Here is a 27,088-nt window from a genome sequence, read left to right as displayed (position 1 = left end):
ATGAGAGCAAGAAGGCTTCAAGAAAATTATAATTTTTGCATTCAAGGATACCGACAAGAAAAGCGTGTTAGATTTTACATTCCTTATGAATTGGAACATAGACACGGGCATTTTTCAATTAAAAACTAGCCTTACACTGATTTTAAAAACCCCACAAATAGAGATTTCATTAAAATATTAAATAAAAATGAACTTCTAAAGGTGATGAAATATAAAACTCTTTTGGAAATCATCACCAAATCTTGTTGGTTTCCTATTATAAGAAAAATAATTGTGGATTCAAGAGTATTGCAGAATCCAGATGAATATATGTATGATATTCTATGGGGTGAAAGTGGTTCAAGGAGAGTAAGGGATGAGGAAGGAGTTGAAGAAACTGAGACAAGAGAGAAGAAGAAGGAGGCAAGGGAGAAGAGAGAGAAGGAGGAGAGGGAGAAGAGAGAGAAGGAGGGGGAGGAGGAGGAGGAGGAGGAGGAGAGGGAGACTAGAGAGAAGGAGGAGAGGGAGACTAGAGAGAAGGAGGAGAGGAAGACGAGAGAGAGAATAAATAAATATAAAAATATGGAAACCAGTGATATTATAAAAAGATCAAAGGTATTACAGAAAATAAATCAATTTCAACGCACTGAGGAGGAAAACAAAGAATTGGCAAGTCTATTAGAAATATATGTGTCAAGACTATTAACATCGATTTCAGGGAGAAGATTTAAACGATCAAGTGGAGATAAAGAAGAGAAACAAGGAAAATATTATATTGGTGATGATGTTGGTGTAATTGACTTTGAATAAAGTTTTACAATTTTTTTTCTAAAATAAATGGAGGAGAGAGTGAAGACATTTCGAAGGATTCTTAATGTTTTCAAAATTAAGATTCAAATGTGAATGTTGGAAACTAAAAAGGTTTTCACACTCTGTCGGAATTTTTCACATAAATAAATGAGTTATTGTCTCAAATGTAAAAAGAAAACCGAGAGTAAAAACTATCTCGTGTGTTAAAAGTAAAAATAATAGCGTTATACAAAAAGTTACATGTTCGGTGTGAGGCTCAAAAAAGAGTGAATTCATCATCAAACACAAACGAGGGGGAGATATACAAAAGTTTTAATCAGGAAGTAAACTCACAACAACTGGAATACCAGGGGAATTATATCCACCAGGGCATTCTTTCTGTGGTCCAGGAACAAACTTGAATAAAAGATTAGATGAGGCTGACAATCCTAAACTGTGGAGCAAACCTATCAATAGGGTTGATGAAGTGTGCATGATTCACGATATTGATAATGGAAATAGCACAACATTGGAAGAAAAACATGAAGCCAATAGTGAAATGTTGTATAATTTGTCTCTGAAACAAAATCCAACCTTGAGAGAAAAAGTTGATAGGTTCATCGTGAAGAATATGATCAGTGCTAGATTGAAACTTGGGCTTGGAAATTCAAAAAAAAACTTATAGGCTCTAATGATGTCATTAAGATTGAAGAGCAATTAGCTGATGAATTACATAAACCAATAATCGCAAGGTTTCATAGAAGGAAGGTTTATTCCAAGGAAGTTGATTATATCTGGTCTGCTGATTTGATTGAACTCAGGAATGGTAAGGGGTACAAGTATGCTTTAACCGTTACTGATTTGAGGAGTAGATATGCATGGGTTGTTCCTTTGAAAAACAAAACAGGTAATACTCTTATGTTAGCTTTCCAACAGATATTCAATAAAAGCAAGAGAAAACCTAAAAAATTGTGGACTGATGAGGGTGCAGAGTTCTACAACAAAACATTTATGAATTTTCTAAAAAAATAACATTACATTAGACAGCACCTTTAATGAAGGAAAAGCGGTTGTTTTTGAGCATTTAATCGCACTATTTAAAAGAGAGACTATATAAAAAGTTCACTCAACTCGGTTCTCAACAATGGTTATCTTTAATTCGACATTGTAGATAAGTACAATGATACGATTCATACCTCAATGAAAAATTAAACCATCAGTAACATTTACAAAATTAAAAAATGAAAAAGAGATTAATGTCAGAAAGCCTAAGTTCAAAGTTGGTGATATAGTAAGAATATACAGGTGGAAATCTCATTTTGAAAAAGGTTAAACCAAGCGTTTGACAAATTAACTTTTTTTAAATTGTTGATGTCATTGGTATAGTTCCTTGGACTTTGAAATTATGTTTAAAGGGGGAAGAGATTTTAGGTTCATTTTATTCACAGGGATTACAAAAGACAAGGATAAATTGAAATATTTTTTGACTCCACCCCTTTTTTAACTCTGCCCCTTTTTGCTTCCACCCACACAACAGACTTCCACTAACACACACACAGACCCCACCCACAAAAGCCACATCCACACAAGCCCCAGACTCCACAAACAGCTTAAACATAGTCCATTCTCTGAATAAAACATACGAAGTTCAGTTCGCGTTTGGAAATAAATAGTCCAAATTGATGGCATCATGGGAGTTTACACAACAATGGATTTTTCAGGGTGTCTCATAAAGGAAATGACTTCGGGATTTTTTGGCTTGGTTCGGGTGTGAGGGCTGAAATAGATTTGATCTTTTCTTTAATATAAAACTTACGTTTAAAATATATTCTTTTTATTAAAAGTTGTTTTTGCTTGCTGGGGAGAAAGTCTCCGATTTTGAGCTTTTGGGGCTTGAGTCAGAAAGTTTTTCCCTTTCCCCCCATTCATTTGAATGGGTCTCCCAGAAACCCCATTTATCATCTACTCATTGCAATGTATGCAGCCATTTGTCGGTATGAAGATCAGGCATTCGATGATATGAGTGAGGAAAGTGAAAAAAAACTATCATTAAGAAACCGTTGTGGCTTCTTCCAAGGAAAGGCATTCTTGAGCAAGCCAAAACACATGGCGAATTAAGACTCCCATGAGGGACAGTGAGGTGACCAAGGGTAATACCACCTTGATGAAGGATAATTAAATAAGGCTGCTAATTATCTTCAAACAAGGTGTTAAAATTTATTCAAAATTTTCATGAATGCACAACTTTGAAGTTCCTTCGTATGCATGCAAAGTCTGGGGCCACAAGGTTTCATGGTTTTGGAGTTATGTAGAAGACACACGCACGCACACACACACACACACACACACACACACACACACACACACACACACACACACACACACACACACACACACACACACACACACACACACACACACACACACACACACACACACACGTATTTTACCTCTGCCCCTGAAGGTGAAGGAGGTTATGTTTTTATCCCTCTGCCTGTCTGTTTGTTTGTCTGTTTGTTTTTGTGCAGGATATCTCAAAAAGTTCTGGTCAGATTCGGATGAAACTTGGTGGAGAGCTTGGGTCTGTGACCATGACAAATTGATTAGATTTTGGTGAAGATCCGAATCTGGATTTGGATACGAGAATTATTAATTTTTTTTAATGATTCTTCACCATTTATAGGGCCAAAAACGAGATATCGCATGACATTTTAAAAATGTATTGGGCCTGATATGTTCTTGTGGATCAGGCATTACTTGGTGGAGGTACGCACTCTACCAAGTGCACTTCTAGATATTAAAAATGTATTAACCCCTCGGAGTCATTTCCACAACACTACCCACATCTTTCCCCTTCAGACACTCTGAGTCTGCTCTCAGAAGGAGCAATGCTCGGAATGACTCCACTTATCATACAAGACCACTCCCCACCCAAGTCTGAATTCGCCCACGTGCATTAAGAAAATTCAAAACAGTGTTCATCCCTATGTGTTAAAAAAAAGAAAGCAAAACTTGTTGGTTATGTCTGCATGAATGTCCCCTCAGCCTTGTCTTTGCAGCGTATTCCACAGCAAAATTAGCAATCCAATTCTACTTGATTAGTTCTTCCAGGTTTCCAGGAAAAAGTACACTCATCTCATTAAGTTTTATCGCACCACATTTATAATCAGCACAGCACAAGCATATAAAAGTAGCAACAGCTCAGGGAGTAATAATTAAAGCTGAGTAGATGGAAGAGACCCTCAATGAGAATTTGGGACTTCTGCCTTTATGCTCGAGACAAAACAGGCACACAAACAAAGGAGTAGAAACTGACATTGAAAATCTCAGAGACAGGCACCACCTTCAGAATTAGCACAAACAAGATCTGATGTGTCCACTGGCTGCTCACCGTATTACACTTTGTATCCAAAAACCGATCCAAACAGAACTTCCAACTCCTGTAATCTTCTTTGCAGACTCTTTTATAAAATGACCGTTTTTACAGCCATTTTTCCCTGCTGTGCAGGGGTTTGGCTTTTTCTTGAGGCAATGTTTTATGGCCGGATGCCCTTCCTGACGCCAACCCTGGTCGCCTCTTACGACACACAGGGATATGGTACACCTATTCTAACCGGGGCATACACCGGGACCAGTACACTGGTACTCACTTCGCCGACCTCAGATGGATGACAGGCTGAGTCAACCCCCTGGTGTTAATTCAGCAGCCAATGGGGCTTGAACTCAGGACCCTTGGATCCCAAGCCACCACCCTAACCACTAAGCCAACACCAGGCTATTTGCAGACTCTTTTATGCACCAACCAATCTGTGTAAATACATTTCTACTGTTTATTTTCTTGTTTTTCACTTATCCTGAAAAGTTTATACCCCTTGTTAAGTTTAGCTTCATGAAATACAGTAAAATTACCTTGCCTTAATCTGTCGGTTATTTTCATTTCCTTATGCAATTCAATCCTGCCCACACATCATGCTTAAATGGTGTAATGTAGTTGGATTTGTTTTTAGCGAAACGAATCCTGCATTCAGAAATACTTTCACTGCTGGAGCATTCTGACACATACATCATTTGCAATGTAGAGCACACCTTAGATACATCTTAAGCACAGATATATACATTGTTACGAATTTGGGAATTCAATTGCACACAACATTCAGGTTCCTTTAGTCAGTTATGTCGATAAGTGCTTGTTCCCTAGATAGCTCACCTTCCATTGTTTAATGGGCAGAAATCGATTAAGTGCGCTGCGATTCAATTTAATAGTTAGAGAGCGATCCCACCACAATGCAGACGCTCCTCCCCTTCTTCTGCGAAGAGGAAGAAGAACCCTCCCATCCTGAATCACGGGACGTGAACAACTCCCTCCCACCCATGGTTGTGCGGTCACGGGGAGATGAGTCACGCAGGGAGCGGGGGAAGGGCGGAGGAGAATAAGGAAGAGATCCTCAGTTGGTTCGTTTGGTTGTTCAGTAGAGCTTCGGTTTCTGCTTGGCTCGGGTTAGGGTCGAGGCTTTTAGTAAGCTTTTTGCTTCGGATTGGCTTTTAGCAGGCCTTTGGCTTCTGCTTGGCGAGGGTTGAGACTATTGGTTCAGTGAACTTCGGTTCTGCTTGGCGAGGTGGAGGCTTTTTGGAGAGCTTTTTGCTTCGGCTTGGCTTTTCAGTAGACCTTCGGGTTCTGCTTGGCTCGGTTAGCTTTTTGGGCTCTGGCTTGGTTCGTCGAAGAGAGAGGCTTTGTTCATCGGAAAAGAGTTGAGCTGGTTGCTCGGCTCAGAGTTCTTGGTTCGTGTTGTGAGAGGCTTTGTTCATCGGAAGAGAGTTGTGCTGGTTGCTCGGCTGGCTCTTCTTGGTTTGTGGAGCTTTGTTCTCCACTTGGTTCCCGGCTTGGTGCGACTCATCGGCCTCATCTTGGAGGCGGTTCTTCGAGATAGCGATGCATCGATGGGAAGGACCGGCGCCTCGTCTCACCAGCACGTGTTCGGAAGTGCGAGAGGATTCGCTGGAGCTCGGGAAGGATCGCGGCTCATGGCGATTGGATCCAGCTCACTCTCGCTGGAGCCCGGGTCCGAACAGCTTGAAGACCACACGAGGTGGAGAGGTTCGAGATAGGTTCTGTGTTTCAGCTCATCTGTCCTCTGAGCTGGAGTCCGTTATTAAAGGCATCAGCCACCATTTCGTGTGTGTGTGTGTGTGTGTGTGTGGGTGTGTGTGTGCGTACGTGTGTGTGTGCGTACGTACGTGTGTCCGTAGGCCCGTCTAATAAGTAGGAAACTGTTAAGTGCCTGTGTTGTATTTGCTTCACATTGGAATAGAACTCGGCTGTAGGATTTTTTTGCTCTTGTCTTTTTCCCCATCCCCCCATTCATTGCATTGCCTGTGTTCAAATAAATGTCCCCATTGTTAATTTTTTCAGCTCGTCACGTCGATTCTTTCATTGACTGTGCATTTCGTGTGTTGGGAGTTAGAAAGCCGTTGGTTTGCCATAAAAGGGGGACATTGGGACTGACGGTTCTAGGCGATTAAGCCGCTCGGAATCGCGCACGGGACAGGCTCGCTAAAGCGGATTGTTTTGTACGAGTTCTGTCGAGGGTGGAATTCCCCGGTAGTTGGATCACGTGGGTATTTCAGTAAATTGAAGTTGGCAATCGACCCTACCCCACGTGGTCTGCCCATTGGCGTATTTCGGTTCTTGCACAAGGACCCGTCAGCTTCGGAGTTATCCAGACGGTGACCTATATTCCGGGCAATCGGTCGGGCCGACTCGACTTGTGGCTCCGTCAGAGCGGTCGGCTCGCGGCATACCACCGGAACCGTAACAATATATATATATATATACACACACACACACACACACACACACACACACACACACACACACACACACACACACACACACACACACACACACACACACACACACACACACACACACACACACACACACACACACACGATTAGTGGGGCGGCTTAGCCCAAATATTCAAAAGAATTATGCATTTTGTGATACAAGTGCCAAATTTGGCAGACATGTACATTAATATGTTGCGAACATTTTCAGATATTGGGCCACTTGAAATTCTCTCTTCATGTCCGCCATATTGGATTTCAAAATGGCCGCCACTTGAAATCTACATTTGCTATTATCTCTGGACGTAATGCAGCTATTGACTTGATTCTGGTATCTAAATGTATGTTTTTGGGGGCAAGGAATCCAATGGTACCATTTTCAACTTAATATTATCTATCACTTCACTATTCAGAAAACACAGAGGGTGTTCTCTTCAATCCTGATTGACCAGGCACATGAGCAGAATAGTGCCTGCATCTAAGGAGACGGTGGAGCAGTTGGGCTCACTGACAACCCTAGTGCCCTACGTCGCTGGATGGTTGTGGGACCAGAAGTTGCCAGGGTGATCGAAGAATTCCAGGATGGGAACCAACACTGGAGACGGCAAACAGCAGACACACGTCATCGTGATCAGATGCCAAGTGTACAGGCCTCATTTGTGAAAGATGTTCGCTCTCTCGTCAGTGTCATAGAGGAGATGGGCAACCCATTCGAGGAGAAGAGTCAGGATGTCGTCAAACTGGACACAAAGGAGATTGCAGATCCTGCTGCTATGGAGACCGTGATGAATGCCAAGAGGATTGGCCAAGAGCAGTTCGAGGCTTTCACCAGAGAGTGTCTGTTGGACAGAACAAAGGCAGTGGACGCACCCATTCCTCGTAACAAGCTGAAGATGTTCAGCACTTCCACTCCAAGAAGCCAGAGCATAGGTCAGTAACAGCTCGCCTCCATCAAGAATGACCGTGAACTCTTCGCACGCCTGTACATTGGCTGCCAGACGAGGGATGGAAACCTTGAGGAGTTCTTTTGTCATGAGAATCAGGCATGTCCTCCTGCATTGTCTGATGGTGGAAGCCTCTGCACTGGTACCAAGAGTGATCTCCTCACATGCTTGGAAGAAGTCTCTGACGCAAAGACAGAGACTCATGTCATGACCTGTAGTGCTTGATGGAGCAGCCATCATCCAGATGCTGAAGCCGGCTGCATCAAAGACCTTTGAAGAGGATGCACAACAGATCTTCATCCCATATATGTCCACGAAGCTGCAAACAGTGTCACGCCTGGATCTGGTCTGGGATACTTACCTTGCCGATTCACTGAAAGGTAGTACACGTGCAAAGCGGGGACAAGGTGTGCGGAGACGTGTGGTGGCTGCCGCAGCCATACCAGGAAACTGGCAGAACTTCCTACGAGTGGACAGCAACAAGACCGAGCTGTTCAGGTTCCTCTCAGCAGCTCTCCTGGAATGGTTTGACCAGGAGGACAAGCAACTCGTCATTACTGATGGAGAGGCAGTGCTCAGCAATCCACTACTGCCAGATCTGACCTCACTCGCCCCATGTAACCATGAAGAAGCTGACAGTCGGATGTTGCTGCATGCATCTCACACAGTCCAGCATGGACACCATGCAATACTCATCCGGACTGTAGACACCGATGTTGTGGTGCTGGCAGTGTCCCTGGCACAGGAGTTGCAACCAGAAGACAAACTGTGGCTGGCATTCGGAACAGGCCAGAGTTTCCGATGCCTAGCAGCACACGAAATAGCAGCCGGATTGGGACGAGAGAAGGCTCGTGCACTGCCAATGTTCCACGCTCTAACTGGATGCGACACTGTGTCTAGTTTTCATAGACCTGGCAAGAAGACTGCGTGGGCAGTCTGGACGGTACTGCCAGAACTCACTGAGGCGCTGCTGCTGCTGTCCTCTGTACCTCGTGACATACCAGACGATGCAATGCACATCATCGAGAGGTTCGTGATCCTGATATATGATCGAACCAGCAAATGCACAGACATTGACAAGGCCAGGAGGAAACTCTTTGCAAGGAAGAACAATGTGCAGCTCATCCCTCCAACGAAGGCAGCTCTGGAGGAACATGTCAAGAGGGCAGTGTATCAAGCTGGACATGTGTGGGGTCGGATACTGCTGCCAGCACCAGAGCTCCCTCCACCAACCAACTGGGGTTGGTCAAGGCCTGGAGAAGGACAGTACACACCTTACTGGACCAGGCTAACTGAGGCAGCTCACAGCTGCATTGAGCTGGTTTCTTGCAAGTGCAAGAAAGGGTGTGTGAGGCGCTGCAAGTGCAAAAAAAAAAAAAAAAAAGTTCCCTCCAAACAACAGTGGGGAAATCTAACTACACATATACTTATCGTCACAACTGCTCCTTTATGGTGGTCTGCGAATTTCCACAGCCGTAACACTACCCCCTCCCCTTTTTACAGACTCGTCCCAAGTCGTTGAATTTTCGTGTGCCATCATGTGTAGTTCTCCCCTTTGTACGTTTTACCTTCGGATCCCTGAGTGCGACATTCCTGGTATACGTGTCCCCAAAATAAATACCCTATGGGCTGAGTAACTAACTAACATACCCACTCATACAGATGACTTAAATAAATTGCCAGCGCTAAGACAAACATGCCGGGGGTGCACTCATATAGAATACAACTTAACAACTTATAAATTTACACTAACCATGGCCCAGGATCGATGGACTCTTCAAAGAGAAAAGAAGTTAGCAGGGAGCCAGTCTGCTTGCACGCAGTCTCTGGCTCATGCAATGCAGGTGACAGGGAACGTTGCCGGCTGCTCACTCGCAGTCCAAGGCCTCCCCCTTGGAAATGGACGCAGCGAACACAACGATACATGAGCTGCGCAAATGCAGTCTCCGTGTCAGCTCAAGTGACACACGCATGAACAGTGACGGATGGATGGATTCAAACACACGGTGCACGGGCCGCCACTGCAGGCCCGTGTTGTAGCTGCCAACAGGGCAGTCCTTGCAAACCTGCACGAGAATCATGGCGCACATGCCAATGAACAAGGGGGGGGGGAATGCAAAACAGAACAGGGGCAAAGGCAGAATCGAGGGCAGCAGGCATGGATGGCAAAGGTGGGCAGGCAAGGCATGGCATGGCAAAGGTGGGCTGTTACAGGCAACCACAGCTGGCGAATGAAATGGAGTGGCCGGCACAGGCCTTGCAGTAAAACAGCCAGCAGACAATCCGACCGGCACAGGCCTTGCAGTAAACGGCCAGCAGATGATCCGGCCGGCACAGGCCTTGCAGTAAACGGCCAGCAGACGATCCGGCCGGCACAGGCCTTGCAGTAAACGGCCAGCAGACGATCCGGCCGGCACAGGCCTTGCAGTAAACGGCCAGCAGACGATCCCACCGGCACAGGCCTTGCAGTGAATGGCCAGCAGACGATCTGGCCGGCACAGGCCTTGCAGTAAACGGCCAGCAGACGATCCGGCCGGCACAGGCCTTGCAGTAAACGGCCAGCAGACGATCCGACCGGCACAGGCCTTGCAGTAACAGCAAGCCGATGAAGTTGGCCAGCACTTGCCTTTCAGTGGAGGTTGGTGGAGGGAGTGCGGTAGTGCTGGCCACTCAGAAGGCGGGCTCGGACCTACCTAACCGTCTCCCTCCCAACCTATCGCCTTTGCCTATCCCTGTCCATACCCACCCCCAAAATTTGTTAAAACAAATTTAGCCCCAACTTATTTTTTATTTTATTTATTTTACTTCCTCCCTATAAATCATCCCCTAACCCCCTTTATCATCTTTGTTAGGCTAACCTATCGTCTCATAGCCTACTCCCAACCCCAACATTCCCTTCCTGGAGGGGAATGAGGGAGAGCTAGCATCCTGCGTCGAGGCCAAACTCAAGCCCCAGGATGGCCTCTTCGGACTTCAGCGATCTTCCCCAAAGTGGGTCCAGCGGCCCACAACGAGAGAAAGGATGGATGGTGCAGAGTGATACACTTCCTAATCTACCCTAACCATTTAACTGTTAAACTACCCAGGGGCTTTCAACAAGCGCCTCTCGCTTAATGTACTGGTTCTTACAACCCAGATTGCCGTCGCCTGTGTTGGTGTCCTCGCAAATTCCGGGCCATGCCCTCAAGTTTTCCGCCCGTGCCCTCACACGGTCTCACGGCTGGGACGCGTGGCTCCCTTGGCAGGAACTCCCCTCTGCCGATTCCCAAACGATGGCACCCCGGGCACTACACTGCCTCCGAGACTACCAGCTCCCGAAACACTGGGAAGTGCCCTCCCTGGCAACTCCCCCTCAACGCTCACATGGCAGGCTGGTGCCCCAGGTCCCTTTCCGAGGGTCACCCATGCCCACGCACTGCCCATGTGGCCTATGGCACCCCAGGCCCCCGCATCATGTGGGTCACCTGTGCCCTCTGCACTATCCCGGCCCCCCATGGGCCCTTGGCCTACCGCGGCCGACTAGCCCGGTGCCCGGGGTACCCACTCAGCGATACTCACCGTTCGCAGCCACGCTCCCAGCCCGTCAACAGGGCTCCTGCACCCCTCCAAGCGGGTGTCGAGCCTATTTTCCCACCAACAACAAAACGACCTCAATTTTTGTCAATTTGACTAACCCACTAGCTCACATTACACTGACCCTGGGGTCCCTTGGGCGGGAATCACTCCTCCCCCCAATCACTCATCGCACCATGCATTCCCCATTCACTCCATACACTCAGACCCGCTGACCTCACTCACTCAACATGTCTCCTTTCCACTCTTCAACTCACCCATCGCTGATCTCTGCCATCCTGCTTACGACTTCCCCTAACTACCTCGTGCTCCCATGTCGTCCCTTAAATGACAGCACGTTCCATTTAACCTATGTAGCTAAGCTACGTACCCTATACACACTCACAGTCTGTCACTGTCCTCAAAATCCTCTAAAATCCATTTCCCATCCGAAATCTCAACTAAATCGCTCCACCGAATCCATTCCACGGACTTCATGAGGACTTACCCCTGCCCCATGAAGTCGGTCTATCACTAACCCATCCCCCTAACTAGTTCCATCCTGTGCCCAGGCAGGGGGGTCTTCCACCCCTTGCCTTGGGAATCCTGTTCACCCGAAAGCGAGGCTTGCTTTTCTCACCTTTTTTTTTTCAAATGCGCAGCACCAGCGCGGCAACTCGCAACTTGCGCACCTTGCCGTGACGTCATGGCAGCTGTTCGTGCATCTCGTCCCTCGGCCCGCCTGGACAGCACCATCCGGCAGGGATTCACCCTCCTGCCGGATTCCTACCACACGTGCAGCCATGACGTCACCCTGCACATCAAAAAAAAAAAAACAAGCCTCGTGTTTCGAAGGGTTCCCCACACGGACACATGTGCTCTGCCCATCGGAGCTTCACACACACGCTCGCGTGGAGAACCCATCCGGTCCAAATCCGTTGTCCAGCCTACCTTTTGTCCATCAGCGGGATCGGTAACATCCACCGCTGGCGTTTACGGACCGGGTTTCACTCCTGCAAGCGCGCACGTGGTGGTCTCGTGCGTTGCACAGCATGGACCCCGCGCTCGCCGCTGGGTAAACCCGGCACGGGCCCCAATGCAACTACGGCCGCTACTCGGCTTTTGTCCCTCCTCTGTCGCCGTCGTCGTCTCCATTCCATCTACGAACTCCTGCGTGTTACGATGCTCACACACCATTCCATGACATTCACACCGGGAGACGCGGCTGCGTGCTCACGCATGCCGACCGTCATCTCCCTCACACAAGCTGTCTCACTCACACACAACCTTTCACTCACACACACCCTTCTTCTCACACACGCGGTGACACTCACATGCGGTGTTTCATTCATACAGACCGTTTCACTCACACAGCATGCCGGGAAGCATGCACCCTGGCACACTTGCACCCACACCACTCACACATGGGTTGTCTTCCACACACGGGGTCTCATTCATACCCGGTGTTTCTTTTACACACGGGGTCTCATTCACATCCGGTGTTTCATCCACACACGGGGCCTCTGTCACCCACGCGGTCGCTCTCACACACGCCCTTGCACCCACGGTATGCGCGCGTTGTAGCACGCACTTCACCATGCTCGTGTGCACACACCTCGACACCACACACGCCGGGACAACCACGCTTGGGATTCGTGCTACCTCAATGGGTTCCGGGGCCTCCATGCCCCCCCCCAATCTCCTCGTGCACCCGTCTACAGCACTCGCCCCCTCAACTCTGCTTGGCACGACCGAGCCCACCTGGTCGTGAGTCGCCTCAAGGGGGCATACTCCCTCCCCTCGTTCCTGGAGGAGGCTATCCAGCTGCTCGCACCGGGTCTCGAGACATTCCGTGAGCTCACCCCCATTATCCTCCACTACCTCCATATGTGTGCTCGTCTTTAGTTTCTTCCACCCCGTCTTCATCGTGTAGTCTCTCCTCTATCGTTCCCATCTCCCGCGTCTCTGTTATTTCCGTCTCTTCCCTTGTTATCTCGTGTCTCGTCTCACACGTTTCGGTCATCCCATTTAGTTTTTCCCTCTGTGTCACCGTCACTTCTTTTGTCACCTGCTCGAGTCTCGCCCAACGCGTCCCCCGAATTACTCCGTCCTCACCCGCCTCCATAGCGGGCCTGACAGCTGTTGCACTCCCCCTCAGCTCGTTCGCTCCAGCACGTGGCGGCGCCATTTTGAGCTCCACTGCCCGCGTTTCGCTCCCCGCAATTGCCATTATGCCTGCCTGCAGGCCTATGCCCATGTTCTGCATCTCACCCCGCATCTCTTCCATTTCTTCCTTCATTCCGTTTTTTATTTTATTTGTGTTCGTTTCCATTTTCTCGTTCATTACTCTTCCCATTTGTTGCGCATTTGTGTTTATTTCATTCGTGTTTGTTTCCATTTTCTTATTCACTCCATCTATTTTGCTTTCCATTCTACACGCATTTTCATTTATTCCGCTTTTCATTTGTTGCATCTCCCCTCTCATTGCCTGGGTGATCATCTCCACTATCTGTGTGATGACCAATGGTGAAAGCAGGACCAATCCGCCATCATCGGTCTCGGTTTCGCTGGGGGCCGGGGAGGGGATTTGACGGAGGTGGGGAGGGGGGGTCATACTCCACGGCCTCTGCTGCTGCTGCGCCCATTTTGGTCTCTGGGTTTGGTTGGGGGAGAAATTGTTCCTGCTCAACAAACATTTCCTGCTCGGGGTTTCCATCCTGGACCATTGATTCTACATTACTACACATATTCATTTCTACCCCTGGCACCCGCTCGCCTTGAAACCCCATCTTATTTCTCGGAAGGGATTAATTTAGCTTTGCTCGTAATTTGGAGGGGACGGAGGGGGGATTGCTTCGCACACCGCTGGTCCGATCCCCGTAAATTTAGTTGGAGACCGGGGTGGATTTGAATCCCACACTCCTGTACACCAGTGTTACGAATTTCGGTCCGCCCGGCATGCGATCGGCCACGTAACTCGAATCACGACCGCGTCGCTCACCGGAACGGACAATTCAGTCGTGACCCTCCTTGGAACTACCACCAGGAGCTAGTCACGGGTGGGTCATTCGACCACACCACAATCATGCCAATCGGCCACCCGCGCAGGATAGGGTTGTTCGCCAAACTCGACCCACCTAAGTACCTGCGTGAGTAGTTAACCGGGCGATCGTACCTCGCCGCTGGCCGGCCGAGGACACGAACTGCTTAAGCGGTCCGTTCCGTGCTTCAGTGATAACCAAGCTGTGTTATTGCCGGCCCGGACGGATGTGATTATTTATCGGGTGCTTACACCCTTCTACCAATTCCTTCCGTGATGCAAGATGGAACTTTCAAACAAGGGAAAGGACGCAGCGAAACGGGGAACAGTTCAACAAGCACATTTATTGCACACTCAGACAAGCACGTATTTTACAGCCATACAGAAAATCATGCACGTATAACAGTCAAGCAAGCAAATGAAATATTACCACAGAATAAAGTGTCTTTATTCCACACGCACAGTTAGACAATTCTACTTATAAGACGGCGCCACCCCATGCATTTACACAAAAGCAAAGGAAAAAGCCACCCTCAAAGGCAAGGGTGGCAGACAGGTTCGTCGAACAAATGTACGTGGAACCTGGATGAGTGGCCAGGTCCACGAGACTGAAGGGTCTTACTCGTGGCACGATGGCAGGCAAGCCTAGATGTAAGTGTAGCTGCGCCTGGCTTCGTGCCCCTGACATGGCCGGTGAGCTCTCTCCGGCGTTCTCCATGCAGGCACGTGTTTCACCGTCGGCACCCCGGTTGGGGAGGGGAACGGACGGGGTTACCGGCGCTTTCTTAGCATTGTGCTCGGTAAGGGAGAGGGGAATTGCTAACGCTCCGAGCTCCTTTCTCTCTGTCTCCCGACTCCCGTCTGCCTTTCCACGTCTGCTTCGAGCTCCGTCTCCCGACTCTGCCCCACCGACACTGCCACTGCCGACATTCTGCTGACGTCTGCCTCTTCGAGCTCCGTCCTGCTCTCCGACCACTCCAGACGGCCACTCTCCAGACCCGACTTGACTGCCACTCCACCGACTCCAGACTGCCTCGAGCTGTGTTGTGCTCGTGCTTATATAGGCCGGGGGAGGGGCGTATATGTAAATTTGTGGATCACAGCGGGTTTGGAGGCGGGGCTACACCACCTGATGCTCAGCCATTGGATGGATGAAAAGTGGCGTGAATCATTCTATATCCGATTTCTCCTTCGAAAGGATCCCATTCACAACCCATGGCCCGACGTTCGGTAGAAAGGCGAAGTTGGTGGGAGTTTGCTGTGGTGGCTTGGGAAGGGTGTTGGTGGTGGCGATTTGGTTGTTGGCGGGCGTCGTTTGAGAATGGCGGTGAAGCGATGTTGGCAGGGTGGAGTTGTGGAGGTAAAGAGGTGAAGGTGGTGGTGTTTGAGTTGTAGTTGTTTGGGAATGATGTTGGTGGTGGCAATTTGGTTGTTGGGGGATGATTGGTCCAAAATATTGTTAGAGAAAAGAAAAACGGCTATCTCAAAGGATAACAGCCCTGTGAACACGGAAATTCCCTATAAACAACGGTGGGGAAATCTAACTACTATATACTTATCGTCATAACTGATCTAAGGTCCTTTATGGTGGTCTGCGAATTTCCACAGCCGTAACAATGTATATGTATATGTATATGTATATGTATATACTTCCCCTAACTACCTCGTGCTCCCACGTCGTCCCTTAAATGACAGCACGTTCCATTTAACCTATGTAGCTAAGCTGCATCCCCTCTACACACTCACAGTCTGTCACTGTCCTCAAAATCCTCTAAAATCCATATAAAATCTATTGTATATACATACATAAGCCTGGTATTGGCGTAGTGGTTATGGTAGCGGCTTGGGATCCAAAAGGTCCTGAGTTCAAGCCCCGTTGGCCGCTTGAATTAATACACACCAGGAGGTTGACTCAGCCTGTCATCCTTCTGAGATCGGCGAAGTGAGTGCCAGTGTACTGGGCCCGGTGTATGCCCCGGTTTGAATAGGTGTACCATATCCCTGTGTCGTAAGAGGCGACCAGGGTTGCGTCAGGAAGGGCATCCGGCGTAATACCTGTGCCAAATCATTATCCGGATCATAATGGATGATCCGCTGTGGCGACCCCTAACAGGAGCAGCCGAAAGAAGAAGAATAAGAAGAATAAGAAATATATATATATATATATATATATATATATATATATATATATATATATATATATACATATACATATACATATACATATACATATACACGCAGTATATATTTGTACAATAATACCTATGAAGATGTTGAATGTATTATTGGTTTGGCAATCCACTTGGTTTGTCCTGAATAAGTTTTGGACTTTCCATTGTATAACATACTAGCGGAGTGTGCTTACACGTTGAATACAAACTGTTTCCCCATCGTTTGGGGTCGCTCACTTGCATTTGATTTTTTTTGCATTTATTAATTGTCACTTGCAGATGCTTTTGAATGGTTCTGTGATTTTTTTCCTGGTGTGTCAGCTTCGATATCCATCGGCACACAAAATTTCAGCTTTCTTCATCACCCGGAAGGTACCGATCATCAATATCAGTCAGTGAATCAATAGTTAGAAAGAGCTTTGTATCTATAACATACTGCATGTTGTAATGAGTAAAATATAAGCTCAACTTTAAAGTTTAAACTTAGACTGGCCATGCCTTACTCTCCAATACAGACTTTAGGTATATCTACTGCAAATACCTCATGGCAAACTGACTAGTTGATATCGTGCAAGTGTGTGCACATACTGTGTATGTGACTCATGTATACGGCGAACGCAGCACATGCGCGGTTCTCATTGGTTACAATGTTTTGCTCTGAATTACATCATGTCAGCCAGTCAATGAGAAACAACCTACATTTCATGGATCATTATTCTTTGCAAATCAGACAGCATTTGTCATTTGCTGCCACATATTTTGAATAGTGGCTGTCGACAATCAAATGCAATGAGATTACAGATATGATTTTTCACGCAGCATCAAAGGAAACCACCCAAAGGCCAACAGAAACCTTGTCACAACATGAAAATCTATCAAAAACTTTGATGAGATATATTTTGTGAAAGTGGTATTTTTTGCTCTTATTGGGAAATAAAGTTGCTCGGCTGTTAAAATATACAAAAAGCAGTAAACTACTGCCTAAAGCGGCAGAGTTAGCAACCATGTACCGTATTCACAAACACCATGCCCTCCCTATAACTTTTCCATTCAGTGTAAACCAACCTAAGTAACTGTTAAAAGGATAATCGAATATCAAAAGTTTGGAGCCGATAGACGTCATGGGCCTTATGAAGGTAAGTATAGGCCTCAGGCCCGAGGCTTCAAAAATCTGGTGTCAGCCTGTGGTCCAGTACAATTGGAATTATCTGAGCGATATAACCATGATGCATCATATATGCACATACGTAGTATACATATTTTTGCTCCATGTACGTAACTTAGGTTATTTTTATTTTCAGGAGCAGTCAAGGCAGCGGTATGTTGCCGAGAGACCGCCCAAATAAAGGGATGTTTCAAAGAATGTGTTGCATGTTTGGAACAAGATCGCCCGTAGGTCGTGTATTCTGCTTGTGATAATTTTCCATCAAATTAAACTGAAAATCAACTTTATCACCTAATGCACCACAACTACAACCACCCTCATCAAGAGATGAGAGTCTGTCCACTTGGGACTTTTGATATATAATAGATAGCGCAATGTCATGATGAGTATGTGGGCAAAGGGCTACATTCACCATTCCTCCAAAGGCCAGAATGGAACTGTCCAATGAGCATGCCCCAAGAGCACCCGATGGGGCTTATAAAAGTGTGAACAGTGAGTGTACTGCTGTGGATTCCAGTGATTCATTCAGTTGTTCATCACTTGTGGGTCCGTGCTGTCAGTTGATGCTGCCGCTGGCTGATTAGCACAAAATGTCCTGCATGGAGACACTGAAGGTGCAGCAAGGTCAGGAATACATCAACTGATGCATGCCCACAAATAACCCCAACGGCCAACCGGATCAAGGAGTCCACTACTACGAAGCTGGCCCACATGTGTGAACATGGCTCACACAGGGCAGGTTTTTCTTTTATCTCGTCATCTTCCTTCTGTCCCGTGTTTCCTGAGTGAATGGTAAAATGCCATATTCTTCTTATTCCCCTGTTCCTCCCAGCAATAAATCTCCATTTTAATGAGAACTTGTGTGATGGTCAAGAGAGGTGACCACAGTGCTTAGGGGATTGGATTATTGACATTAGATAGGCAAGTTGCGTCTGCCCTTAAGCACCTCCTTGGCAGATCGCTGACAAGCTTTGCTTGGCCATATTGTCAGGTGTCCGCCGTGGCCGTTGCATTTGGAAACGATGATTCACGCCAAATTAACGTAGCAGATGTGGACTTCTTTTTGTCCCATACCCGCTGGGGGATGTGATGGTGATTAAAGACCGTGTGACCATTGCAATATGTCATCAGGCATATAGTTTGTGTTTGGGTGCTTTGCTTACACAAAGCATAAAATAAATTTTAACTTGCCATCAAGTTTATCAATAATTTTTGTGGAATATTATTCCTGCAGTTCATTATTACTTCCCCAAATGCAGCAAAGTTACTTGGTCACCATTTGACCTTCTTGGTTTATATATAATCCCAGCAAACCTCAAATGACAATGTTCAAATATATCTGGACTTTGCGCAGCCTAAGCCTTTGTTGAGAAAGTTGTTCTGGCCTCCTATCATTTGACCACATTCTCTGTGTGCTTGCGACCATTGCTGGAAAATGAGTCCTTGCCAATTGAGTTGTAATCAGAATCTGCCTGTGCTTGCTAGCAGACTGGGTGTCACCAGTTTGGTGTACATCTCTGATATGATTGTCTTCGATGGAGTCACAAACTTGTACTCATCCTCCAAGCAGCTTGAATGTATGTACATGTTGTACCAATGATTACATTATCATCATCCTATCCATAATTCTTGATTGTTGTGGAACAATTCAAACTGGGATTCACCTCGAAAGAGCACACATCTTCAGCTTTGCCAATCGCACTGTTTATGGTCTGATGCACTTTTAAGTTGCACATCTCAAGGGTATGCCTGATGTTGGCTTAATGATCAAGGTTTTTGAGCTTGGGATCGTAACATCCTGAGTTCAAATCGCCCTTGGATGTTGAATTAATACCAGGTGGGGTTGACTCTGCCTGTCATCCTTCCGAGATCGGCAAAATGAGTGCCAGCTTGCTAGTATCCTGTGTCGGAGTAGTGACCTGTCCAGGATTGTGCCCAATAGCCAAGGAGACTGCTTAGGCAGCACCAATGCTCTGAACAGAGTATGTTCCCTATGGATGGATGGATCTCAAGGGTCGTGAAAGAGCTTAATGACAGAGGGGTGAAGTTCAAACAGCAATGGAGCAGAGGAAGTTGGCATAAAAGAGGGATGTTGAAATGAGGAAGGTAACAAATACACAGGCAGCATAAGTAAGGACATACAGAGTGAGTTGAATGAAAAAGAAAAATACAAGCAGATGGTAAAAGCTAACAATCAGAATAAATGGAATAAACCTTTCTCTTCCTTGATTATACATTGTTTAAAAATAAAAATGTGGAAAGGTACAGGTTGAAAGGAAAGGGGGGCAGCGAGAAAATAAAAGATTTCGCTAAGAAAAAATAATAAAAGGGCAGTAAAAAAAGGAATAAGAACAGGGGATTACATATGTTGGCAATATTTTGGCTTTTTTAATGAATGAAGAGAAGAACATGAGATATATAACCAAGGAGGTAATCCGTAGTCAAGAGAAGTCAGATAAAATCATTGAGGTGACTAGTTAGCGTATGTTTGGGGAGAGCATCAAGGTTTGCATTGCTAGCTGAGCGAGTGAGGCCTAGTAAGCTTCATCTGCTTACCTCTTCACAGCAATGGTTGTCAAAACATTACATGTTCATTGAGGCTACTTCATAAAAATGTAGATCTTGCAATTCTTGTGCTTGTATTCACACATGTAGAATTACAGCAAATCTGTTTCCAAAATATGGCCTCAACCTTTGTCAATCATGTAAAGATCATATCTTGTGATACTTTCCGTCACTTCTGAAAAGCTATATTTTTCGGAATCTTCACCCTCTCAGAGTCTCGTGGCCTCTGGAAGGCTCTCAAATCCTGCTCTCTTCATGGACGCCACCTGGAATCGGTGCTTCTTGTGATGCTTTTATAACTTATGTCTTAAGGGTCTTGGACACAGCTCATACTGAAACAGAGCCTTACACTGCAATTTTTGATATGAAATTGCCCTGAGGGCATTCAGCCAACCACAAATTGTGGAGGAGGAGAGGAGATTGGGACCATACTCTGTGCAGAGCGTTGGTGCTGCTTAAGTAGTCTCCTTGGCTATTGGGCACAATCCTGGACGGGTTGCCACTCCGACACAGTATACTAGCATGCTGGCACTCATTTTGCTGACCACGGAAGGGGGACGGGCCGAGATAACCCCACCTGGTATTAATTCAACAGCTGAACGGGATTTGAACTCAGGACCCTCGGATCCAAAGCCCGCCACCCAAACCATGAAGCCATTACCAGGCATACAAATATTTGGTTCGAGCAGATTCTCACCCGTAAGCTAGCTAACTATATTTTTATTCCATAGATACTTAATAAACATTAATTCTTTGTTGTTATAAAATCTAGAGTTCATGTTCGATGTTACTTTCCAACAAGTGGGAAAAACCATGAAAGTAAAACTGCACTATATCCGGTGCACACAAACACTGCAGAATCTGTATAACCCACCATCTATTTCAAGTCATGGCATAAACAAAGAAATTGCAAACGTGACTAGGTCATGCATTGTGCAGATTTACAATTGAGTAATCACGTGGCTTTAATCACATCGCTGATGTATACATGCAGCTGGAGTGTCGGCTCAGAATCAGACTGGTAATGCACCTCGGAATGGACCAGGCTCTCATTTGAATGAGGTATAAGTCCAGCTAATTGTGGAATCTAGTTTCTCCATGAGCCTCGACTTGTATACAGAAAAAAAAAACATTTCAAAAAATCTAGTCACTCTATGCTGAATCTTTTCTATTGCATTGCAGGCATTGGAATCGTTCACACTATTCCTCAATAAATGTCTATAGCTATTGTGTGCAGCCTGTGGTTGCTGGTTGCATCATTTTTTGAGGGTACAGCTGTGCCACCAATGCTGAACAGTACACCAGTACTCATTTCGCCAACCTCAGAAGGATGACAGTCTGAGTCATCCCCACATGGTGTTAATTCAACAGCCAACAGGGGCTCAAACTCAAGACCCTAAGATCTTAAGCCAACTACCTTAACCTTTAAGCCAACAGTCAATTTAATAAACGTCTACATCAAGTGTAAGCAACTAAATCAAGAAAGACTGTGTATTTCCATTGTGGAACATATCAAGCCAACACTAATTTTGGTAACCCGAACCCTAAACAGAGAACAAGATGGGAGAGACAAAAAAAAAATACAATGAAAATGCAATGCGACTTGAATCACACACCAATGAGGGTGGTGAGCGGTAAGCAAGAATACAGTTACTCACTCACTCCTCTAAAAAAATTAACTATGTGCAGAAAAAGTGCAGAAGAATAGAAATTGATACATAGCGATAGACAGAGACTTTCAGAAACGAAGCACAATCATCTTAAAAGGCAAGGTAATATCTTCATATTCAGTTCAGCCTTTTGTTTCCGCTATTCCCTCTGGCTCTCACGACCATTCAATTTTGCCAGAAAATTTCTATTCATATTCTCCTCTTTTCAACTTTCAAACCAGGCCTTTTATCCCTTTTTCTTTCGAACAATCGAAAATGTTTACTTTTCAATGTTCTCTCATTGTCAGCTTGATTTCCTTTGTCCTTCTCCGATTGCTGCGTGCGATCGATCCGATTTGCTCCATTTGTTTGTACCTGCCATTAAGTTGATTGCTAGATTTTGTTTACAAATACTCATAAGCCATTTTCTTGTGTGTTGCTGTGTTATATCTTCCCATTTTAATATCAATCACTTTAGCAAGGTGTATTGGACAATTCGCAGAACATTACACTTGGTTGCAGTAAATTATACTTCCCCTAACTAGACATCATTGTTTTCCTGCTTGTTGTCCCTCTTTCCAATCAGCTTCGGTAAATTGACAAACTTAGCTACAATTAAGTGTTCCTATATCTAGTTAATTTATGAAAGTTATTAAAAAAAAGTATTGAGTGCAGCACTTACCCTCATCCTCCTTCCATAGTTACCATTTTCTAATCTGACATTTATATAAAGTTTTAATCAATTCAGGTAGTAATGGAAAATAAAAACTTTTGAACTCACGATGCTTTCTCAACATCTGTGACCATAGGGTTGTACACCTTGTTTGAGTATATCAGATAATGAATTGATGGACAGTGTTGGGCCATTAGGTTAGAGAGAAGAAAAAGGGAAGTTTTTCCAGTATGTCCTAAAATATTGCAAATATCAAAGAAGTCTATAAGTTGTGAGAAGGCTGTTTTACTGACAGAACTTAGATTCTGTCCACTAATAACCGAGAAATAACAATTTTAAGAAAATGGGCCAAAATGGGCCGTTCCTTGGCCCGAAGGGCCGCAATCGCACTTTGGGCTCAGGTAATGCCTGCACATATGTGTCTGGTATATGCCTGTCAATTTTCATCTAATTCTGTTCAAGAATAATGGAGAAATAGACGTTCAAATGAACTGTACACAAGAAAAGAGAGAACGCGAGTGGCGCTTAGACCCAGTGGGGTAAAAATATACCAGTTGATAAAAGAGCGATTTAAATTTCTGTATGTTTCAAAAAAAGTGATCAATGCACTGTTAATGAGGTTCGTGGATTTCTTGTTAAAAAAACAAAAAAAAACTTTCCCTTGACCGATGGACAGATAAAGGAGGAGACGGGACACAAAGGAACCTTCAAGCCCACACCTGATTTTGTCACTAAACCAGGCGTTGGCCGGTGTCTGAGGCTTGTTCATCTCCCGTTCTCAGGTCTTGGTTCAGCATCATGGACAGCAGGACCCGGGAGCCGCGAGATCTACTCTGAGCTCCAAAAGCAGGAGCTCCCATCAAAAACAGATCAAGAGGGGAAGATAGCTCCAGGTGGGAGTAAGAGGAGCAGGAAGGATCTCTGTAAAGGGGGGACATGGGAAGACCAGACAGCGACTTATGCTCTTCACGGTCTTTAATTAACGTCCCGTGGGGCGGCGCTTCGGGCCACTCACAGTGTGCTCTTTGGCCGCTCCCATCCTCTTAGTCTCGTGGTCTCTGGAAAGCTCTTGAAGCTTCCACTCCTCCTGACAGCCATCTGAAATCTGTGCTGATTTCTTCGATGACAAGGAAAACACATAACAGATTGCAATGCGGAAAAACTAAATGAAAGAAAGCTGGAGAGATGGGGCTTAGACACGGATACAATGGAGGGAAGACAAAAAGATCTTCACGAAAACAAACTCGACACTGCATGTTATACACTTATGCTGAGAATGTACAATGGAAATAACTATTATCAACTCAGCCTAATTACCCCTGATCAGTGAGCCTGAATTTTGGGAGTTGAACAAGAAGGGCGGTACGGGCAGACCATGTGTGCCCTGTAGAAACCAGTGAGGAACAGAGCCAAAACAGGGCAAGAGTTGTGACACCAAAAAGGAGGTGGTAGAATACAGAGAGATCACCAACCTGTCTGTAATGTGAGAGTAAAAGCCTCAGCTTCATCACACAGTCTTTAGGCCTGCTTAGACTGGACACTCAAGTTTTAGCAGATGCTGAGAGTCTTTCTGTGGTCACAGATGCAGGTCACCCAAAGTCCTTCACACCAATATTTAGTGCAGTGCTCCTTTGTCATTTTGATGTGACAGTCCATCACTTTTGTTCTTCAGTCACGGTTATAAACTGCCTTTGCAAGCTCTTACGTTGTACCTTAAACGTTTGTTATGACTCTGTTGGGCCTTTTCTGGAGAGCGAAATTTTCCAGTTTAATTGGCAAGAAAACTGGTGTCGTTGGGAAGATACATATTCAATCAGAAGGGCCCTCAGTAGAGCGCATACCTCCACCACACAATGCCTGATCCAATAGAACACATCAGGCCCAATAAATATGTCATTTTTAGCGCCATCTCTCAATGGTGAAGACTCACTCTAAAAATTAAATAAATCTCGTATCCATATCCAGATTCGGATCTTCACCAACATCGAATCAGTTTGGCCTTGTCACACACCCAACCTGTCCATCTAATTTCATCCGAATCCATCCATAACTTTTTGAGATATCCTGCATACCAACAAACAAACAAGCAGTCATAGACTGGTGCTTACGAAATCGTCAACTTGACCTCTGACTTTGTCTAATAAAAGCTGTCTCTTGAGAAGGTAGTGACGCAAACCAGAAGTTTCTATGACGATTCTGTACCAAACCATCAAAAATCGTAATGTCGACTGAAGCAAAAATCTCCATTTCTCCACGCAATTATTTAATATTATTTTATCAAAGTCACAAAACCGTAATATTCGGCCATCCACCAAAAATCTTTACATAGTCCGACGGCTTAGCGAGTCAGGCATGCGACGATAACCTTTATTGGGATAAAAATGACTTTTAAACACAATCTTTATCGAAAACACCGTCAGCGCGCACACGCAAAACCTTTACGTGACTGAACGACGCGTCTGCTCGAGCGCGCTGCACCACGTGACAAGCTGTGACGCCGTGAGTGAAATATTTTTACACAATCTTAAAACATCTCCAAAACATCCGATTTTTACCAGAATTTCGAGAACACAGTGTTAAGCATCCTAAGCGATCGCAAAAACCGAATACAAAATTAAAATCGAAGTTAAAACGAACTCGTAATGTCGACTGAAACAAAAATACTCCATTTCTCCACATGAATTTACGGAATTATGTTTGACCTCACTGTGACCTTGACCTTTGACCGATTTTGACCAAAATCTAATCAGCGCTAGCCATCACCCTCCTGAATCAGGTGGTGTAATTTGACATTGGTAGCTTCTTCCGTTCTCGAGTTATCGTGCCTACAAACAAACACACAAACACACTCACATACTAGAGGGGGAGCACTCGGTAGAGTGCAAAACCTCCGCTGCCAATACTGCTAGGTCACTCAAGTGAACCTGATATCCTATTCATTCAATTTGACATCAACAGTGTTCACAGAGTTATAGTTTGCAACTTTCCCTTTTACTTTTACATACTCAATTCATTCGTCATAACTAGATTCCTTGAGACAGAAATTGATTTTACGTGGGTATATCCACCTGAAGTTCTAAGGTCAGCTGCAATTATAATTTTGGCATTTTTTTGTTGGAAACCACTTATAACATGTAGAAATGCAAAAAAAAAAAAAAATTGAAATTTTGTTGAAAAAAAAGCTGCAAAATTTTTTTTTCTCTAACAATTTTTTTTTTGGAGGGGGGGGTTGGAAATCACTTAAAACATGTAGAAATGCAAAAAAAAAAAATCAAATATTTTTTCAAAATGGCTGCCATAGCAGCCATATTGGATTTTGGACCAAGTCCAAAATCTAATGGCATGATCCTTGGACCATACCTAATCCCCCCACCAAGTTTCGTCGAAATCCGTCGGAGTTTTTCCGTAATACTGTTCACAAACAAACAAACACAAACAAACAAACACAAACACAAACAAACACACAAACAAACAGAAAGGGGTGAAAACAGTAACCTCCGATCTTCGATGGTGGAGCTTAACAAACAAACACACAAACAGAGGACGGAAGTCATCAATATACTTACGAAATCTAAAGATTTCGTAAGTAATAAACAAGACAAGCAGACAGACAGGGGTGAAAACAACCTCCTTCCACCTTCGGTGTCGGAGGTAAAAATGAAAGCAACACCAACTCATATAGATGCACAGCAGGTAAGGTTCATGTCCCTTGCTTGCTGGGCTGCGATACTTGTAGGTGGTACTTTAATTTTTTTTTAATTCTAGTTTAATTACACCTTTTCATTCTTTGCCAATTTACTTTTCCACAAGTTAACAATTTTATGCGACTGCACTTGTGCTTTTAAAAGTCGAAAGTGATCTAATGTCTTGAAATGAACGTTGATTTTCAAAAAAAAATAATCAAATTTGGTGAAGAAAATATATTTTTTTTAATAAAGTTTGATTGGAAAAAGTTTGTGAACTTCTTCACCCTCACACTTGATATTCTTGTGAAGCTAAAAAGAGCCCTGCACAAAACACATATTCAGAATTCCTTCAGCTTATGATATACTCAAACCAACACACAAAACACAATGAGACAAGCAAAATTACAAACTTTCATAAAATAACCACCAATTCAATATTTGTGTACATCATCCGTCATTCATTGAACAACTAACCACAATAAATTTGAAGGTAAGTCGAGTTGGATTTGCTCCAAGCAGCAATACTCAGTGAATGTAGAAAGAGTGGGAATTAAGTCAGCAAATCCGGAAGTCACCGTACTCCTTTGCGAAAACTTTTCTATCCACACAATGGATAAAGTGACAAGAGTGTCTGCAAAATTACTTCCTCCTACCTAACCTTGAGCGGAACAAGTGCGCTCAACACGTTGGTAATGCAGCCACAAGCAGTGCGAATGAGGAAAATGCAGTCGACAGGTGATAATAGTTTCCAAGTTCTGTTCATCTCAGAAGTTAAAATAAACCCCATCAGACACGGCTTCCTGACTTTGTACTTGAAGAATGTGAATTGTTTTTTCTATTTCCAATAGCTCCTTCTTGCAAACCTATTCGTGCAAATGCCAGTGAAAGCTATCCTATTTCTCCACATGATCTTACGCCAAACACCATGCTACCTGAAAGCTCCACTGCCTCACTGATCAAAGGAATACGAAGCTTGATCAATGTCATGAGATTGCATTTGAATGAGAAGGAAAGTATGGGAGTAACTACAG

At 45.0% G+C, this 27,088-nt stretch overlaps 1 pseudogene; it reads left to right on the top strand.

Annotated features, from left to right (window-relative positions):
- LOC147025367 (uncharacterized) overlaps positions 1–27,088 on the top strand; it is a 27,153-nt pseudogene continuing 65 nt past the window's right edge.

This window comes from Eptatretus burgeri, chromosome 6 (genome assembly GCF_056783735.1).
Source record: "Eptatretus burgeri isolate ZD-2024b chromosome 6, Ebu_testis_v1, whole genome shotgun sequence".
Taxonomy (NCBI): Eukaryota; Metazoa; Chordata; class Myxini; order Myxiniformes; family Myxinidae; genus Eptatretus; species Eptatretus burgeri.
The sequence above is the reverse complement of the archived record's forward strand: the minus strand, read 5'-3'. Positions and strand labels throughout refer to the sequence as shown.